The sequence below is a fragment of the Phacochoerus africanus genome, chromosome 5, assembly GCF_016906955.1.
Source record: "Phacochoerus africanus isolate WHEZ1 chromosome 5, ROS_Pafr_v1, whole genome shotgun sequence".
NCBI classification, from domain to species: Eukaryota; Metazoa; Chordata; class Mammalia; order Artiodactyla; family Suidae; genus Phacochoerus; species Phacochoerus africanus.
This window is the reverse complement of record NC_062548.1, coordinates 110,677,257-110,698,591: the sequence shown is the minus strand read 5'-3', so window position 1 is coordinate 110,698,591 and position 21,335 is coordinate 110,677,257. Positions and strand designations below refer to the sequence as shown.

At 39.4% G+C, this 21,335-nt stretch overlaps 1 protein-coding gene across 4 annotated transcripts in view; it reads left to right on the top strand.

The window, feature by feature from the left end:
* RASGRP3 (RAS guanyl releasing protein 3) overlaps positions 1 to 21,335 on the top strand; it is a 114,164-nt gene that overhangs the window by 21,376 nt on the left and 71,453 nt on the right. Inside the window, exon 1 of one of the 4 annotated variants that reach the window (XM_047782300.1) lies at positions 8,831 to 9,611. The exons of 1 other annotated variant lie outside the window; for it this stretch is intronic. The gene's annotated coding sequence lies outside the window, so the exon portion shown is untranslated. Of the gene's footprint in view, positions 1 to 8,830; positions 9,612 to 21,335 lie in introns of those variants that run through there. 2 more of the 4 variants (XM_047782299.1, XM_047782296.1) reach the window with 2 other exon arrangements.

Below are 21,335 nucleotides of genomic sequence, written 5' to 3'. Positions count from 1 at the left end.
TTTACCACAACATAAAAGGATCTATTGCCTTTCACTAATAAGAATGGCAATCACAAAGAAAAGCCCGGAGAACAATCCCTCCTCTTTTAATTAAAACATGAAGGAAAGCAGAGCTATCCCTACCACTTTTTCTTTGTACTTCTAAAAGGACTTTCTTAATTTGCCCTCTGTGATCTGCAAATAAGAAAGTCCTGTTGCAAGAATATTAGATCCTCATTCCTTGGCGGGCTCCCACTCTGCTTGTGGTTGCCTCTGTGTTATTTCAGGAAGCCAGAGGCTTTCCACACACAAAGGGTATAAGTAACCCTGAGATGCTGCCAAAAGTTTCAGCAAATTGAGTGTAAGTAAACCATGGCGATATTTAATTAAGTGTGTGATAAAAGCAATGATACCTTAGGAACGGATATGGAAATGCGCTTAGAAGCACAGGCCTCACAGATTTATAACCTACAGGCAGTGATGGTTGGATTAAAACTTGAGCAAGTAGGTTGGCACCAAACTCTGGAAAACGGGACTTGTAGTCAGCTAGATGGGTTTGGACAATATGATAAAGAGCGGAAGGGATTAAGTAGAACATTGACACTATTTAGAATTAGGCCCAAGTTTGAGCAAATGGTTTTGGTATCAAAATAATAGAGGTGTTTTATAAGTACAATCATGGTGTGAAAGTCCATTCATTCATTCATAAAGCGTTCACTGAGCATCATTCCAGCAAAAGCCAGTGGGGCTGTGGTGTAAACCCAGGAGGGCTTAGCTGACACAGATGGAGGCCAGTGTCCAGAAAGTGAAACAGCACTGAAAGGGTGGGGAGAAGTGAGGCTGAGGGGGCCTATAGTTTGCATATGAGAGTAAAAGTATTTGGAGTTTCTAACTGCAATTTTCCTACTATTCCTGTGAAGATCATATTGTGCCCCACCTTGTACATTTGGCTTTCATACATTTTGAAAAAAAAAAAATTTTTCTTTGCCTCATTTATCCCTGAATCAGCTTTGGATATTATGCTTTGAAATAGCAGCATCCTGACACTTAAATACAGAGGAAATCACAAAGGAAGTCATCAGTCTGAAAACTGCATTATTTTCTACAAACTAAATGATTCTCAGGAAAATGGACAGAGGCAGGCTCGGGGATTTTTTAAAAATGTATTTATTACTCTAAGTAACTCTTTTCAAGAACTAAAAGAATTCCGGAAACAGCCGTGACATTTTAGAAGATTTAGATTAACTTTACCACTAGTTTGTGGTTTTTAGGAGTGAGATCCTCAAAGATGAATGAAAGTTGTTGTCAAGTCAGGGTTTTGAAATAAAACTATTAGGGGGAAATGTTATTATGTAAACAATTATACCAAGGTGTTTTGTGCTATGCATGCTAATTTCCCTTCCCATATTTTACTGAATTCACCTTCAGCTAGAAATCTAGTGCAGTCTAAGAAGCTAAGATAAAGGGGAAAATGCTGCCATAAAGGTAAACTTAAATGAGTAAATTAAATTGTAATTGTATTTAGATGGAGTAGATACAACCATACTAATATGTAATGTGGTTTTGAAAAGTAAATGAAACTTAATAAAACGGAAGAAAGAAAGGCAAAGAAACAATAGTCGGGAAAAAGGAAGAGATCGAAAGTGGAAGCCTATTTTTCATCTGGACTGATTTGTCCAGAAATTTGGGGGTTTCTCCAGGGATGGTGAATAAAATGGGAGCACAGAGGATGGGGTGCGAGGGCCCCTACTACTGAGGCCTCTTCTGGTAGAGGCTGTCCTCCTTATTCATTCTCCTTTTGATTGTTATACAGCCCATCTCCAATTTAAATTAGCTTGGCTTCCCAGGGTACACTTGTAAAAGTTATTTGGAATTTGAGATGTTTTAATCCATAGAAGTATTATCCACAGAAGCAATTTTATAAATACCACTCATTCGGAGTTTCTGTTGTGGCTCTGTGGTTATGAACCTGACTGTATCCACAAGGAAGCAGATTCGATCCCTGGCCTCGCTCAGTGGGTTAAGAATCTGGCATTGCCATGAGCTGTGGTGTAGGTTGCAGATGTGGGTTGGATGCCATGGGGCTGTGTTGTAGGCTGGCAACTGCAGCTCTGATTCACCCCTAGCCTGGGAATTTCCATTTGCTACAAGCTCAGCCTTAAAAAAAAAAAAAAAAAAAAAAAGCTAAATAAATAAATACCACTCATTCTATCAGGCTGTCTTATGACCACTGAAGCAGTATCACTGGCTGAAGTAACCTACATTTGCAAAGGGTAAGAGTATCAAACTACTGTTGTGATGCCAGTAATTAGCCCCCAAAGTGCCATACAACCGACTTGGCTCTTGTGCTTGAGGATAAGTAGGTTTAACTGGAAAAGGACAAGCAAGTCTATGAAAATGTCTATGACGACTAAATCATTTTGAGGTGTAAATGTGCAGGGTTTGGAGTCACACAGTGACATCCAAATGTCTTTTTGGCTTATTAGCTGTGGGAGCTAGTTAATCTCATTAAAGGTCATCTGAGGATAATAATAGCATCTCCATGGAGCAGTGCTGTGAGAATTAAATGAGAAATTTGCACAGATGTTAGCTTGTTATGTATGATTAATAATATATTAATGTAGTACATTATAAAGTTAATAGATACTGATCGTTATGACATAATATAATTATTATTATTCCTTATATATGGCTTCCTACATGTTCCATTTTTCTTCCAGGGACATAATAAGCTTTGAGGCAGAGATTTTTGTCACGTACTTTGGTGACTCCTTAAATGCAATGCACATTGAACCCAAGACACCGTATTTTCTCATTTATTGACAATGATTCGCTTTATTCAAGGCCTTTGGAGATTAAAAGCTCTACTCTGATTCTTTCATAATTTTTTCTTTCTCTTTGTATGTGTGTAGCTAGCCCTGCTCTTAGAACTGACTGATTAGGTATTTGTTTTGGCTTACATATGGTTCAAGGGAAAGAAAAAGGGAAGAACAGGAGAGGGAGAAAAAATTTCCCATGATACTTGGACAGAAGAAAAGGAGGAGAGAAAAGACCGCACAAGACTATGTACCCGAGAACGAAATAATCAGGTAGAATTTACTGAACTCAAGAAATGAGAAAGTTATTTTGCACACAGTCTCCTAAAAAGCAGCTAGGGGGTCGGGGTGGGGATGCAGCATGGCGTTAGTACCTCGAGTTGACCAGTAGGTGGTGTGTTACCAACTTGTAGCAGCTGGTTTGGAATTTGGCACCAGGCAGATGGATGGTTGGACAGCTTCAGGAAGTGGCAGCTGGCGGGGGTGGGGGTGGGGTCATGCTTTCTGATCATATGTGCATGGGATGGATGCTATTTGGGAATTTCTGCTTAGGGGACGTCTCTGAGAAACTGAATCCTAGGTGCTCTTCCTGCATCCTTTGAACCTAGTACTTCCACCACTTTCAGTGACTTGCTATCAAATATTGCTTCAGCAGGGTAGAGAATCATGACTTACTTGAGAGGAAGTGTCTGACTTTGTTAATGGATGGTGAGGCTTTTCTACGCTGGATCTTTTTTCTTGATCACGTTTCTTGTCAATGGCTTTCTCTTTGTGTAGATGATTAAAGTATTTAAGTATGAACTTCAGTATGATTATCAGTCTAGTATCTTTTTTCTTATATAAAAAAGGGTCTCATTTGAAAAAGAGCAGTTGATACACATTTGTCATGAGAATAGTAGGAAAAAAGCCGATAGGCATAAAGAAGCGGAGGAAACTGTATGTGACTCCAACTCCCAAAGGTAACTACTGTTAAAAATTGGACATATAAAGTCTCAGACTTTTACATGTTCGTCTGTTTTCTTAGAAAAATGAGATCATACTGAATATATTGTTTTGTAACTTGTGTTTTTCACTTAATCTATGCCACATATTTTTCCACGTTAATATATTTCAACATTATTTTTATGATGATTGCGTAATGCTACATCTTATGAATGTGTTATAATTCTACCACTTTTGGCACATAGATTGTTTCAGATTTTTCACTAACACAGGCGGTGCTGTGAGAAACATCCTTACATATGTGAAAATCCATATTATTTTCTTGGGATATATTCCTAGAACAGAAATTAAAGAATTAAAACATATACATATTTTTAAAAGCTTTTGCTACATATTACAAATTTATCTTCCTCACATGTTGTAGCAATTTATAATCTTGCCATTTTCCAAACCTCCTGCCAACATTGGGAAGTATCGATTTTCCATCTTTGTCAAGTTTATGGATAATAAATGGTATCCTATTATTGTTTAATTTGTACTTGTTTTTAGGAAAAACATTTTTTCAGATGTACATTGGTCATTTATATTTCTCCCCTTGTGACCTATTTATAATATCCTTTGCCTAGTTGTTAATTATAAAGGCTACTTATATGATAAGGCTATTAACCCTTTATCATACAGACTTCATTTTAAAATCTCATTTTGCCACTTGTGATTTAATTTTTGTTATAGTGAGGTTATTTTTGACATACAGAAATCTTACATTTTATTCATTTAAATATTTAAAAAATTTCTTCATGGCTTCTGCTTTTAGAATTATAATTAAAATAATTTTCATGATAAAAATATTTAACCATATTTAGAATGATTTTAAGATTATAAAAACATTCACACCATTTTCTTCAAGTTTATGGTTTTATTCTCACATTTTACTCTTCAGCTTACTAGGCATTTACTTTGTGTATGATGTGAGGTAATAATTGCATCTTTGTTTTTCCTAGTAATTTTTCAACCAGTTATTGAATGATTTTTTTCCTCACTGGGTCTAAATACCATATTTAATAAATAAACATGCTAGTATAGTACTTGTATTTATATTTCTGGGCTTTCTGTTCCATTGCTCTGCTTCTTTTGGCATCAGTGGTGAACTCTTAATTCTTGATTTTTTAGCCTGTTTATCACCTAGGACCCTCCTTGTTTCTAAAAATTTCTTTACCATTCTCAGGTTTCTTTCAAATAAACTTCAGTATTACTTTTTGCTTTTTAGGGCTGCACCCGCAGCATATGGCAGTTTCCAGGCTAGGGGTTGAATTGGAGCTGTAGCTGCCAGCCTACACCATGGCCGCAGCAACGCTGGATCCAAGCCGCATCTGAGAACTACACCATAGCTCACAGCAATGCCGGATCCTTAACCCACTGAGCGAGACCAGGGATCGAACCTGCATCCTCATAGATCCTAGTCAGATTGTTAACCACTGAACCATGAAGGGAACTCCTTTCTGTTTTCTTAATAGAGTTTTAAATTTTTTAAATTTGTTTACTTTTTTATTATTCCTGGAAATATTGTTGTTATTGTTGTTACTATTATGAATAAAGTTTTCTTCCTCATTATGTTTTCTAATAGTTTTTGGCTATTATATGGAAAATGCTATTAATTTTGTGTAGTTATTTTTTTTAATGTTCACTGACATTTCCAACTATTTAAAATCTTTTTTAAAAGTTGATTTGGAGTTCTTTTGTGCCACAGTGGGTTAAGGATCTGGCATTGTCACTGCAGTGGCTTAGGTTGCTGCTGTGGCATGGGTTTGGTCCCTGACCTGGGAACTTCCACATGCTGCAGGGTACAGCCCAAAAAAAAAAAAATTGATTAGATTGAATAAATGATTACAACAGGTACAGGCTGGATAATTTTGACTCCTGCTTTCTCATAATTCTTTTTTTAGTTTCTTTTTCTTACCTAGTCCAGAACAGTGTGCTAACTAAGGATAGTGACAATGAGCATTCTTTTCTTGTTTATTTCTGATTTTAAAGTTAATACTTCTAGTATTACACCATTAGATATGAGACCTGTGTTTGGTTTGAGATACACAATCTTTACTATGCTAAGAAAAATTTTCCTGAAGTTCCCATTGACCTAGCAGGCTAAGAATCCAGTTTTGTCACTGTTGTGGCCTGGGTCACTGCTGTGGTGCAAGTTTGATTCCTGGCCTAGGAACTTCTACATGCAATGGGCATGGGAAAAAAAATTCTCTTAACTCTATTTTATTAATTTTTTTAAATTGGCATTTAATTTTATCAAAAGACATTAATAATTACCTATTTGCGAAACCACAAGCTTGTTTCCATTGACTTATTTATGTCATTATGCTACTGCATTCCTTAATATTGAGTTTTATTTCATCTCAAGGGTAAACTGTGTTTCTACAGGAGGTTAGTCTGTGGTTTCCTTTATTATGTTTTATCAGTTTGTTTAAGTCAAGAGTGTTATGTTAACCTTCTGTTAGTCTTGTCCACTTGGTCATTTTATATAGCCTGGGAATTATCTGTGGCTTCAAGCCACAAAAGCATTTGATTGTGTAAGTAATTTGGACTAAAAACTTTTCTTGGAAACAATTTCTCAATAACTTTTACATTATTAATTAATTAATTATTTTGGCTTTGATATGCTGTGTTCTCATTATTGAAAAATTCTAAGCATTCTGTGATTTTTTTTTATTCTTTTCCAATAAATGCTTTTTTAAAGGAGAGTTATAAAAATTTTCCAAATTGGCTTGGCTCTTTTTTAACTTATGTTTTATAATTGTTTTGTAATTTTACTATAGAGTGGTTATAGAAGTGGACAAAATAATTTCTTTTGGGGGGAACTTACTTAGGATATTTTGATGGCCTGATATAAATTAAGTTTCTGCAAACTTTAAAAATGATCTTTTCTTAAAGGAGTAGACAGAAAATCCTTCTCTTCAGTCATTCATTTATTCATTCAACATGGCTTCAACCATGTGTCTCCTACATGTCAGGCATTGTCTTAGGCATTGCAGGATATAAAATGAACAAGTCAAATGCTTTCTCTAAGGCTGTCCGAGTTTGAATGGCACATAGACAGTAGAAAATACAAGAGAAAAATTTAGGCCCAGCCACAGGTTCTGAAAATACAAAGGTATCAAAGACACCACCATGGACTCTGAGAGGCTTTCTGAAGCAGAGACAGGCTTCTGAAGTCAAAGCGACTAGGAAATCACTGTAGCCATTCAGTAAGAAATTAAGACATATGAGAGATGTAAGAAAACAAGAAGAGAAGAGGGGATTTTCACATTTAAGGGGAAGTAGAAGAAAAGTCCACATAGGAGGCTAAAGGAGGCAGGAGTAACATTTTACAGAAGTTGCAGGAGATCATTTTAAGGAGAGCTTTTTGAGTTGGTTCAAATGCAGCAGAGAAGTCTAGTAAAATTAAGGCAAAGCCAATAGCCTTGATCTTCGGTGACTTGGAGGAGGCAGTTTCCGTGAAGTGGATGGGAGACACCAGACCATAAGCAGGCTGAGACTTTAAATGGGATGTGAGATGATGGAGACAAAAAGTTTTTCTCCAGGAGCTTAGTCGTGAAAGGAATGAGCAGGTTAGGGTGTGTTAAAAGAGCAAAGGATCAGATTGTGTTTTTAGGACACAGAAAACCATGAGCATATTTAGATAATGAGGGTGAGCAGACAGGGAGAGGACCCATGGTTGTTGGCCAAAGGGTCCTAGACACGTGGGAAATACAAACCCAGGGGGTGGATAACCTCTGCTGGGAGGAGGGCACATCTTTTTGCGTTGAAGGAAATGATTTGTACCTGTAGGCACTATGGGCAGGGAGATGGGATCTCCCCATTTCTTCCCACGGCTGGAAGCTGTCCTGGTAAAACCGTCCATTACACTCGTGGACTTGGTTGGGAAGGTCCTGCTGTCTTGATCTGCACTGATAATTTGCTTCATTGGTAGGATTCAGGCTCCATCCCTTCATCTCTGCCAAGAGAAGAAGGAAAGCATTTCTGTGTTTACTTTTCCTGAGGCTGTTATTTTCTGTTGGTCATAGAAGGGTTTCCCTTTTTTTGTTAATTATGTGGTACATAATAGACCATCAGAACAATTAACAAGTCAATTGCAAATAAAGTAATTGACGGATGCCATAAAGTCACAAAAGTTTCTGTTGCTATAAGTACAAAGTAAAAATGAATCAGATAATATTTCAAATCTTCACTAGGCCTCCTTCTCTGTTTCTGATTAATCATTGTCACGTGTTTACAGAGCTGACATGCAATTTAGCACAGTGCATTTTGGTATCTGTGGTTTAATTCTATTACTAACTTTGAACCCTTAAGGAAGGATACATTTTGAAGCTTGCAAAAAGTTTTCATTTGTACTGTGTTAGCTCCCACGCGTCGCTAACAAATTAATCCCCTGAAAGAATGGCAAGACTGAGTGAGGGTTTTTTTAATTTTTTTCTGTTATTCTGAAAAAAAACTATCTTCTGTATAGAGGGAAACTTCTGGTTTGATTGACACTGTAAATAATTAGACAGAATCCAAAGATGAAAAATTGCCTGCACAAGCTTCTCTATTGAGTAAGATCTCACTTATTAAAAATCAAATTTGACGGTTTAACAGACTCATTATGGTTGAGAAATCCCCTGGGGCATTTTAACCTTTTAAAATCTTTTTTGGATATTGAGTTTGTCAAAAGTGCTGAGTCTCTGTCATATCTCCACTCTGCCCTGCTTGGGCACTGATTTGGGGAAGTGTCTCTTACACTATATCAAGAAGTCAGATACCCAAGTTCAGATGCTATCCAAAATCAGATGGTTCAAAGACTTTCTCTGGAGAGAGGGACCAAGACGGTGGGGATGGGGGTGGAGTAGGCAAATCTGCTCAGGTGAGAAGTATGAATTCAATAAAGCATTCAAGATGGTTTCCACTTCAGTGAGCAACACAGGAAACAGCAAGTTGGTCCCATTTCCTGGCATACTGAAGGGGGCAGCCGCACCTCTGTAAAGTGCTTTGTAAATTTCATGATCTTTTCTGCTTCCACTCTCATTCCCTAGCTGTTATCTCAACAGTGCCCCCAAATGTTGCTACAATTCAACAGATAACTATGCGGAAGTTTGGCTTTAAGCTGCCCGAAATCATTTCCATTAGCTCTTTAGATAAAGCTGCATTTGATATTCTTCCTTAACCCCTCGCAGTCTGCCCCTCAGCAGCATTACTTGGCACAGGAGCCCCGCCTTTGAAATGAAACCTAAGCATTCTTAGACTGCTAGGCTGCCCTCCTCAGAACGCTCCACTCAGTCTTGTGGCTTCTCCGACAAACTGGAGCCTAGGATGATCAGAAAATGAAACCAAGATGGACCAGCGGATTGATGAGGACCGGGGGCACCTGGAAAGGAGAGCCGCTCCCACCTGCTGTACTGTCTGCGGTTCCTACTTCTTGCTGTTCAAGCGCCCCAGTGAAAACCTGAGAGAGATAAGAGAGCAGACGGACTGCCAGCCTACCCCCCACCCTTGCCTACAAACACATCAACTTTCCACTTGCCGTGACCTGCTCTCCAGGGTGACTTGTCAGCTGTTCGGGTTTTGTCTCTAAAAGAAAACAAATCGTGGAATGTATTGCTCTACATGCTAATAAAATGGCTGAGGCAGCTCAGGGGTTATGAGGTTGGCGAATTAGGAGCATAATGATCGTTTCTGACCTCCTGGCACACAGCGGTATTTATCAGGAGGTGCATGTGACTGGTTAAGACACAGAGCCCCAGCTTGAAGGAAACAGCTGCTTGCCCAGTGCTCTGGCTCTTGGCAGCTGAACAGAAAGGGTGCTGATGTGAGGAATACCAACCAACCACCCCAGTAAGTAACTGGAGAACTATCTTGTGAGTGTGTCTGTGTGTGTATGTGTATGTATGCTCACACGTGTTTTGCAAGTCGCTCAGAATTTTTCATTTTGATTTTGGTTTCCCTCTGGCGCTAAAGGAGATATTTTACTTGTACCTGTTGCTAATAGCCATTTGTCTTGTTACTGATTTTTTTTTTCCAGCAACGTTGTTTTCTAACTTTAAGGATGAATGAGGCATATTGCTTGATTCTTATCTAGGAAAGAGCAAGTTTATTTCCTGGTATTTGAATTTTTTATGGTCCATGGTGTTTAGGTTCAAAGCCAAGATTCGGATTATGAAGCAGAGACTATTAAAGTGAGTTGATGACTAGATTTGATTTTAATCAGTTTTACCACTGACACTTGGAAAATAATTGTTTTGGGGAATAACTTGTGGCTTGTTTGTATGTTGGACTGGATCATTCCTAGTCAGTTTTGAAGATTGTCTCATTTAACTATGCGTGACTACTACAATCTGGAAAGCTAACCAAATAATATTTAGATTTAGATTAGAAGTCATATTTAGATTTCAGGTGTGCTTTCTAATTCATTGAAAAATATGTTTTATAGTTCTTTTCTTCTCATCTTCATTACTTTACAGCCAGAACTTTTTAGTGAATTTTGTTACATTTATAGATGTACAACAAACAGCCAAATTTTTTTTATCGTCCCTGGTCTTCCTTGTTTCAGGTAAGGGAAAGTTCATGGTTTATGCTGGGCAGTGTCTTTCTTTCTTATGACTTAGATTATAAAAGTGCTATCTGAAGCCAGTTATCAACTCTGGTGGTGGGGGGCGGTCTGGCCTCTAAAATTGAGAGGACTTGTTCTTTCTTTGGTTCATTTGGCAGTTTTGGAGCCTGCTCTTGGGAGAGCAGGCACCATCCTGGCACAAAGCTGCTGTTCAGGGGCTTTTGTCTTTCTGTAGTAGTTGCCAGAGAGAATGTTTTAGAAGAAAGGAAAGGGGGAGTTTCCGTCCTGGCTTAGTGGTTGCAAACTCAATTAGTATCCATGAGGATGCGGGTTCAATCCCTGGCCTCACTCAGTGGGCTTAGGATCCGGCCTTGCCTTGAGTTGTGGTGTAGATCACAGACTCATCTCAGATCTCGCGTGGCTGTGGCTGTGGCTGTGGCATAGGCCGGCGGCTGTAGCTCCAATTGAGGCCCTAGAAAAAAGGAGAAGGGTACAGTAGGAAAATAATAATAATAAATAATTAAAAAAATAAAAAAAGAATACAGTGGGAAAAAAATAATAATAAATAATTAAAAAAATAAAAGAAAAGAAAAAAAAGAAAAAAGGAAAAGGGATCTGTGAATCTGTTTCTGTTTTGTAAATAAGTTTCTTTGTATCGTTTTTAAAATTAGATTCCACATAGAAATACTATTGTATGATATTTGTCTTTCTCTGACTGACTGACTTCACCTAGTATGATCATCTCTAGGTCTACACATGTCACTGCAAATGGCATTATTTCATTCTTTTTTATGGCTGAGTAATAATCCACCACATATGTGGAGAGGGATGAATTGAAAGTTTGGGACTGACAGGCACACGCTACTATATGTAAAATAGATAATAGGGATCTACTGTATAGCACAGGGAAATCTACTCAATATCCTATAATAAGCTATATGGGAAAAGAGTCTGAAAAAGAATGGATATATGTATAACTGATTCACTTTGCTGCACACCTGAAATTAACACAATATTGTAAGTCAACTGTATTCCAATAAGAATTAAAAACAATAACAATAACAACAAAACAAAGGAAAAGGGGAAAGGGAGAGGGCAGAGCTCTGAATTGATGATGTAAACATCTGCAAGTGACAGGCTTCTGAATCAGGGCTCTGGGGCCAGGTAGCAAAACAAGTGCCCTTTTCTGGATTGCCTGGACATTAAGGAGGAGGGCAGAGGGTGGTTGCTTTGCTTTGAATTCCCTCCAATTATTTTGCCTGTGAGAAATCCAGGGCACCCTGAAGTGTGCTTATTTCCCTAGGTGAGTGGCAGATTGTCATATACACTCAAGTCGTTCAGTTTGCCTGCAATTTCTGCCCCCTGCATGGAGGGACCACTGCTCTCCCTTCACCCCACCCTGCTCTCCACCTGGCATGGTCTGTGGAGAATGGATTGAAAAGGACAGGCTGGTTCTGCTGAAGTTGCCCTCAGCACAGTTGGTCTAGAGTATCATATCAGCCAAAGATCTGGGATGGAAGCAGATTTGGATGCCTGGCTAGTCTGGTTTTGACAAGACCTAGAGCATCCAATGAGAAAACAGTATTTCCAACTCCTTCATTCCTCTTTGTGCCAATTGGGTAAGGTCCCTGGGTTAGCATGTGGTCACATGACCCAGAGAGTTAGTTCCCTGTATAGAAGTTCTCAGGCCAGGGATCAAATTGGACCTACAAGGAAGCCACAGAAATGCAGGATCTGAGCTATATTTGCAACCTAGCCTGGAGCTTTCAGCAACGCCGGATCCTTAACCCACTGAGCAAGGCCAGGAATTGAACCCACATCCTCATGGATACTCATTGGGTTTTTAACCCGCTGAGCCACAATGGGAACTCTCCAAGGGGCCATTATTGAGGAAGTTTGCTTCTGAAATAGTCTCCCCTTTTCCGAAGGCTGATAATAGAAAAGAGCTCTCAGGTGAAACTGTGTCTCCAGAATCATAAGGCCATGCACCATAAAACTGGGAGGGGTCTGTATGGCAGTCTGAGTGTCCTTTGAATGATAACACCTGCTGAATTTTTGAAAGCCCACTGATTATTTTGAAAAGCCTAGTGATATCTTGACTTTCAACATGTTAACATCGGAATAATAGAAATAATTATTTTATGTGCAGACAGCACATCCATGAAGCCAAAGCCTTTTGATTCTGGGATAGGAACTATAGCATGCACAACTTCATACCTTCATTTCAAAGATGAGGGGATTGTAGCAAATGTATCTGGGTCCTAGTGCTAGTGAGTGGCAGAGTTTGTAAAGGGTTACTTGAAAAGTGTAGCTCTTGCTACTACTACCATCATAATATTAACACTAATACTTATAACTTGCATTTATTGTGCACTTCCTATGCCAAATGATGTGCTAAACAAGTGTTTATTTTCGTATAATCCTCAAAGTAAGTCTATGTATTTTATATAATTGTTCCTGTTTTATAGATAGAGAGTCAAGTTCAGAGACCACAACCACTCGCCTATGTATGGCACAGGCAGAAGTGACACTGAGAACTGACTCCGGAACCTGCCTACATTAAACAGACAAAAGAGGAGCTCTTATGCTAATCCCACATGCTGAAGCTTAATTAAACGCTCACAAAATGCAAATGAGAATATTTCAGGACACTACGATTAGATGCACAATGTGTGTTGTGGCCCTTTGGAACTCTCCAGGGCAGGAAGGGTGAGGTTTCCCCTTGTGACAGTCCAAGCCCAGGCTTACAGGGCCACGCTGACCAGCAGTGTGTTTTTCTCTGTGAGAGCTGTTCTCTGATGGCCCTCCCATGGGTCAGAGCGGAGACTGAGAGCTTTGTTATTACCCGGGAGCACATTGCACTTGCTGTCTCTGCTGGCCTTTTCCTCAATATTTCCTGTCACTCCTTTCCTTTGGAGGACCATCTGCAGCCACGCCCTACCCCAAACAGCTGGCCTAGGGGGTGATAACACTAGGGTCAGACCTACTCATTGTGTGGCTCAACATGGAAGGTTGGTCGTCCAAAGAGGTTATTGTCCTTTAGGAATAGAAGCAACCCAATCCTTCCCTCTCTTTGCTCTGTTTGTCCAAGCTGTGAGGGAGGGTCGCTGGCCAGGGCGCTGGGTGTGGGCAGGGAGGGAGGAGAGATGTGCTTTTGTCTGTTTGACTGGGAGGGTGACCTCACCTGTGTTTGCCTTGGGGCACACGACTCCCTCCACCTGCCACTTATCTAAAGACTGACTTTCTCACTTGTGGGCCATGAACCTGTGGCCTTCCTGGGTCATCAACCAGAGACAGAGCCCTGAGAAAGCCCTACCTGTCAAACTCTTCTAAAAATTTAGTTTAGTTCTCCATATTTCATCCCGTGAATAAATGTCAAAACGAGGGCTGGCGATGAGAAAGAGCACTGAGTAAGTAGCCGAAGGGTCTTTTGATTAATCAGGAGGAAAGTTAAGTACACCATTCATGCATGTCTTTGAGAAAGTTGTCAATTTTTTACAAGGGTGCTATAACAAGATTACACATTTGGAAGAGCAAAATATTTACAACTAGATGAGGGAATTTATCATCTACTTCTCACCTGCCTTTTGCCTTTAAGCCCAACTCAAGAGTAATCAGCAATACGGTTTATTAACCCAGAACCACTGGAAATTACCTCCAGTTATTTCTGGGAATTGGTTATTTCCATAGCAATTGGCATGGTCCAGTGGATGTTACGTGGAGACATGTGAGACAGACTCAGAATCGTGGTAGAGTCCACAAGTCAGACTCCAGAGCTGGTGTGAAGAAAATAAAGTGATTATGTTCCTGAAATCTTTTATAAGAAAGCACATTTTGCAATGCAGTTTTGTTTCTTTGTTTTTTGTTTTTTTTTGCTAGCTTATGTTCCAAAGAACCTTTTCTCAAAGAGTTAATTCTCTTGGGTCCTACTTTCTCTTTGTATTGATTTCCCACTTGCCTCCCCTGGAGTTGTTTAGCAGTTTGTGTGTCACATTCCCATTGTTTTATAGATTTGGAAGTCTGGGGTTTCTGCTGTTTCCAATGAGCATAGTAGTGTACCTTTGGAGTCTATGGTATGTATGTACATTTGCTGTGATTTCATCTTCTTTGAGCCCAGCTACAATGTCAAAAAGACCAACTCCTGCTGGGAATTTTCTTGTATTAGACACTTTCTTGCACTTTGCCACAGTCTTGTGAAGGAAGGACACCATCACCCTTGTTTGCAGTGAGGAAAATGAAGATGAGCAAAAGTGTATGACTTGCCCATGGTCATGGGACTGGTAGGTGACCGAGCTCAGCTAGGTCCTCAGTCTTCTGACTCTGAATAATATCTATGGAATTGTTCTCTGTGGTCCCAGTGCTGTAATTTGTGTTATCTTCTCATGGGTGAAATGATGACTGCTATCTCACACATGTCAGTGATGATGTTTCCAAAGCCTTTGGATATTTGGCTTCAGAAACGGGGTCAGCTTAGGTTCAGACACAATAATATTTGTTTTGGGTAGTCTTTTTAAAGGAACTTAGTGGTCATTTTCCTACCCTGCAGACCCAATGTGGTTAAGTTGGAGTCATACACATCTGTGGCATGACATAATATTCAGCTTTTAGAAGGAGTCTTTTTTTTTTTTTGGTCTTTTTTGTCTTTTTTCTAGGGCCACACCCATGGCATACGCAGGTTCCCAGGCTAGGGGTCTAATTGGAGCTGTAGCTGCTGGCCTACGCCAGAGCCACAGCAATACAGGATCCAAGCCACGTCTGTGACCTACACCACAGCTCATGGCAATGCTGGATCCTTAACCCACTGAGCGAGACCAGGGATCAAACCCACAACTTCATGGTTCCTAGTCAGATTCGTTAACCACTGAACCACAGTGGGAACTCCTAGAAGGGGTCTTTTTTTTTTGCGAATTAAAAAGCATAGTATAATGTCCAGCACGTGGTCCCCTTGCCCAACAAAACCATCAGCATTCTTGGAAGTTCTGCCTGGTTTCGGTACTTATACCCATGGGAAAACAGTGTTCTTTGCCCACCAGGAACAGGGTCCCCATGACCATTTCCCTCTGCAAAGTTTTCTGCTCACAGTGAGAAAGTCTAAGTTTGCTAGAATAATTGAGAAACTTCAATTTTCTGTTATTGCAATCCAGTTCATTGTATAATCAGTACGTTGGCAAGGTCCTAAAAATGACAGTGTGTGATGCCTGATGATTTCACAGTGCAGCTGAGATGGTGAGAGCTTAGAGGCAGAGGAGAGGGGAAAAACGAGTGATCAGCTTTACGACAATAACAGCTGTTATAGGGTTTCTTTCGAAATAGACTTTTTTTTTTTTTGGAAAATGGATGTGGAAAGTAGCCTTCTTTGAATTTAAAAAATCCTAAAAAATATTAAATTCATGAACTGACTCAAAGGGCATTCTTCCTCAGTAGACGACAGTGTAATGATCAGAACTTCCTTCACCTTTCAAGAGGATAAAAGGGGAAATTTTTTTTTTTTAAAGAAAAGAAAAAGATGAAATAACCGGTTAAAGATTTACCTTCCTGGGCTACAGTCTGTAGAGTTTGGAGTACTATAAACTTTGATGACCGTACTGTAAGTGGAGAATTCAACTCCATATATGCGGGGTTTATGTAGCTGCAGACATCCCAACATCTTTGAAGTTTCTATTGCAATCAAATGGGTAGTTTTGTTTTCTGAAGGCTTCTCTGTTGGCCCTATCTTTGCACTTCACTTAGTGTTGGTTTAGCTGGACCTGTCCCCACCTCACAAAATGTTCCGAGACCTCGCGTAGATCATTATGCCATTGATTTGCTTTAGTATTATAAGTGTGCTCCGACTTTCATCTTTGACTGTGTTCCAGGTGCAGTCTTAGATGGAGAACTAATAAAGAGGAAAAATAACACAGAAAACATTTTCCTAGTTGATTACAGAACTTCATTTAGTCACCTCATTGCTGATGGATGCTTGTTTCAAAAATCACAGACCAAGTAACTGCATGTCAGTGTGTATAAGTGATTTTAATAAAAGCTTCTCCTTTCTCCTCTCTGAAGTATTTGTGGTAAAGACTTTAGCAATTGATAAACTGGCTAAAAGGAAGGAGAAGAACTCGGGCAGAGGGTCCAGCCATCACTCATGGAATCAGACTCCATATTTTAAAAAGAAGAGAAAAGAGAGTTCCTTCCTTAAAAAAGAAGAGAAAAGAGAGTGTGGCTCAGCTGTAATGAACCCGACTAGTATCCATGAGGACACGGGTTCAATCCCTGGCCTCACTCAGTGGATTAAGGATCCGATGTTTGCCGTGAACTGTGGTGTAGGTCCCAAGGGTGACTAGGATCCTGAGTTGCTGTGGCTGTGGTTAGGCCAGCAGCTGCAGCTCCAATTCAGCCCCTAGCCTGGGACCTTCCATGTGCTGCATGTAGGGCCCTAAAAAGCCAAAAAAGAAAAGAAAAGAAAAAGAGACTGTTTAATCACTCTTCCATTTTGTGTTGAGGAAGTAAAATTTTTGCCTGTCATCCAACAATTCAAAATGGGCTGAACCAAGTTTCCTTGGAGTCTTTTACTTAAGTTCACTTTGGGAAGGTTCCACCTAGGGATTCCCTCTTAGGAGTAGATAGGCTATAAAACTATCCTGGTTTTGCAGGATGCAGGATCAAGGAGCTAGGAAGAACAAATATCACTTTCCAGCCACACTCTAACAACTTGCCCTGTGACTATCAAGAATGAACATTCTCAAATCTCTAGTTCATCTAGCTGTCTGGAACTCACCAACTACACAAGACTTTAAAACAGTTTTAAAATAGAAAACCTGAGTATGGTTTCCATATTTGGTTCTGGAAAACTCATACCAAGAGTTCAATTTGACTGAACTATGGATTCTGCTTCACTTACAGTTCTGCTTTTTAAAAGCAGAAAGTCTTTCATTTATGCATGGAACGACTGCCGTTCAAAGTCCTAGGAGTTGACAGAATGTTTTAGAGATCATTATTTTTTCATGGCAAGGACAGGGCTCAATCTGAATGGTAGTGCTCGAGATTTCTCTGCAGTCTCCTTCTGTCCCTACTCACGTTACCCCTGATTCTAAGATGAATCTGTCTCTCTTTCTATTTTCATTTTGTAGTAGGCATTTAAACTGAATCTGCTACTGGAAGAAGAAAGAAACTGGTGTTTATTTTCACAACACCCAGAGGTAGACATTACTGCTGATGCTTTTGCAGAAGAGAACACTAAATTTCAGCAGGGGCGTGAGTGCCTTGCACAAGGTCATGAGACAGTGACTTGTAAAGCTTGAGTTTTGGTCCTGGTCTTCCTAGAAACAAGTGCCTGCCTTTTCTATTCCATCACACTGTCCTTCACTATGTTTATGTTAAAAGTTGATACTATGGAAAAGGCAGCCATTCTATGGAGTCTGTATTCTGCTGTTCCTGTCATGCCCAGTGCATAACCATTTCCACTAGAAGCATGCTGCAGGACAAAGAAACATCCAAGGACTCTGGATTCAAGATTGCATCCTGCGGTCTCATCCTGTTTCCATTGTTGAGAAGGGTCTGTCAGCTGAGGTGCTCTGTACCTTGGGCATTCTGTCTCTGCAGAACTGAGCCTCTGGCAATACTCGAAAATCATTGTACCGTCTCAGACAATGCCAGGTATAGAAAAGATCATGACCATAGGACCTGGCTGATTAACCAGCAGTGACAGTTTGCTTTACATTATATTTGGTTTGTTCAAGAGATGACATCATATTGGCACCAAGAGGGGACATCATATTCACGCTTTAAATGGTTTCTTCAGAGTTCCTGTTGTGGCTCAGTGGAAACAAATCTGACTAGCATCCATGAGGATGCAGGTTCAATCCCTGGCCTTGCTCATTGGGTTAAGGATCCGGTGTTGCCATGAGCAGTGGTATAGGTCACAGACTAGCCTTGGATCCCACATTGCTGTGGCTTAGGCCAGAAGCCACAGCTGCTATTCAACACCTAGCCTGGGAACCTCCATGTGCCACAGGTGCAACCCTAAAAAGACAAAAAAATAAAGAAATAAATAATAAATGGTTTCTTGGGGACATGATTTCACATAGGTAGGAGGGCCATGCAGATCTTGAAGCAGGACCAGAGGAACATATCTCGCTCTATCTTAATTCTCTATATTTTAGAAGAAGTATTACCTTCAAACTCTCTTTGGAAGCTACAGGAACTTTGACTGACTTAAGCTACTTACTGTATTGTGTAAGAATTAAGGCTTTATCTTTTTAGCTGTAAGCTATAAGGACTAAGAAATGCATTATGTTTAAAATTCTGCAACTATTTGGAATATTCTCACATCAAGCTTGTGGAAGAGAGGCTAAGATATTTGAAAAATTGTTTAGAGGATTGTAATCCTCAGATTTGGAAATTTCACTCAACCAGATGTTATCAAAACCTTAGTGAGTATATTCTACTTTATAAGACCCCTATGTGGAAGTCAGAACTCACATTTGAATAACAAAAGTAAAAGAAAATAGCCAAGATATATTTTTCTATGATTCATGTGGCAAGTATTTTTAAACATACACTTTGCACTGCATATTGCAAAAATACTGGTACAGGATTTATTCTACAGGATATTACCACCTAGTTAATCACATCGATGTTTTTTAAAAATTATTACACCAAACATCTTAAAACACACAAATATTTGTTCTGTAAAAGAGATTTGTACAGAGTTCTATAGAAGTCTGGGGAAAGGAGATGACTACATCAGGGTGAGTCAGGGAAGTGTCCTTAGGGTTGCTAACATTTGAACTGGGTATGAAAGGATAAGTTATCATTGCTCAAGAAGAAAAAACTATATTTTGAAAGACTTCTTTCCAGGAATAACATGTAACTTGGTAGAGATGAATCAATGGGTACATGTTGGAGGAAGAAGTGAAGAAAAGGCTCAGAGATAAGGTCGTTCTAGATGGCTACTCGATGGAACTGTTTGCCCTCTGAAGCATTTATATTTTTTTGAGAATCTTTTAAAGTTAAAAAATATGCTTATTATAGAAAATTTCCAACAGACACGAAAGTAGGCAAAATAATATAACGAACCCTCATGTGTTCATTACCTGACCAGTGGCCAATCTTGTTTCATTTATATCCCCACCCATGTTGTTTTCTTCCTTATTAGCTTTGAAGCAAATCCCAGATATTTCATTTCCATCTGTAAATATTTTAGTATATATTTCTGAGAGATATGTTCTCTTGACAAATTCACAGTATCATTAATACATCTAAAATAATTAATAATTCTAAAAATTATTGAAGTTTGTAAAGTAAGGGGTAATAAGCATATATTTGCATTTTGGAAAGAAAATCCTGGAGATAAGAAAACAGGTTGGAGAGAAAAAATGCCAAAGACCAATAGAAGTTTCCAGAGATAAGTGTGTATCAAGCCAATGGTTATGGAGAAGATGGAAGAATTTTCAGAATGTTTAAAAAGTAAAGTTGATCATTCTTGAGATCAATTATGCTTTTTATTTTTTTTGGCCATACCCATGACATATGGAAGTTCCCAGGCCAGGGATTGAATCCAAGCTGCAGGTGCAGCAACACTGTATTCTTTACCCACTGCAGAGGCCAGGGATGGAACCTGCACCTCCGTGGTAACCCAAGTCATTGCAGTTGGATTCTTAACCCATTGCACTACAGCGGGAACTCCAAAAATTTGAAGATTTTAACTTGTGTAATCAGCATATGAATATGCCAATAACTGATGTAGTGTAGGGATTCCTAGAAAGGCAATTTAACCTGATTCTTCACTAGCCTGAGACTATTGGAAACAAATACAAAAATATTTTCCTATTTCCCTCAAACAAAACTTTGAGACTTGGAACATTTGGAGTACTTTTGATTGCTCCATCTTAAAAGTCATTAACAAAAATTGAAAAACATCCAGTGAATAACATCTAAAATGCCCTAGGGGGAGAGAGGAGCCACTTGGATAGACTGATAACTGACATCTCTTTAGTTTACATATGATTAATAGTTACAAAATTATAAACGCTAATGGACATGACTTATTCACCAAATCCTCAAACACCAAAGTTTTGAAAGATGTGAATTTGAAATAATGGAATGACCCAACAAACCAAAGTCCAGGACCAAATGGCTCACAGGTGAATTCTATCAAGTATTTAGAGGAGAGTCAACACCTATCCCTCTTAACTATTCCAAAAAAGCTGGATCACTTCCAAACCCATTCTGTGAAGCCACCATCACCCTGATACCAAAACCAGAAAAAGCTTATGATGAAATTCAGCATTCATTTCTGATAAAAATTCTCCAGGAGTTCCCGTCGTGGCGCAGTGGTTAACGAATCTGACTAGGAACCATGAGGTTGCGGGTTCGATCCCTGCCCTTGCTCAGTGGGTTAACGATCTGGCGTTGCCGTGAGCTGTGGTGTAGGTTGCAGACGCGGCTCGGATCCCGCGTTGCTGTGGCTCTGGCATAGGCCCGTGGCTACAGCTCTGATTCAACCCCTACCCTGGGAATCTCCATATGCTGCGGGAGCAGCCCAAGAAATAGCAAAAAGACGAAAAAAAAAGAAATTTCTCCACAAAGTGGGCATAGAAGGAATATACCTCAATAAAGGCCGTATGTTAACATATATATAACACACCCACAGCTAACGTCATACTCAATAGTGAAAAGCTGAAAGCATTTCCTTTAAGATCAGGAACAAGACAAGGATACCCACTCTAGCCACTTTTATTCAACATAGTATTAGAAGTCCTAGCCATAGCATTCAGACAAGAAAAAGAAATAAAAGGAATTAAAATTGGAAAGAAAAAAGTAAAATTGTCATTGTAGATGGCATGATACATAGAAAATATACTATACATAGAAAATCCTAAAGATGCCACCAGAAAACTAGTAGAGCTCATCAGTGAATTTGATAAATTTGCAGACCACAAAATTAATACACATAAGTGTTGCATTTCCATACACTAACGACAAATTACCAAAAAGAAAAATTAAGGAAACATTTACCATCACAT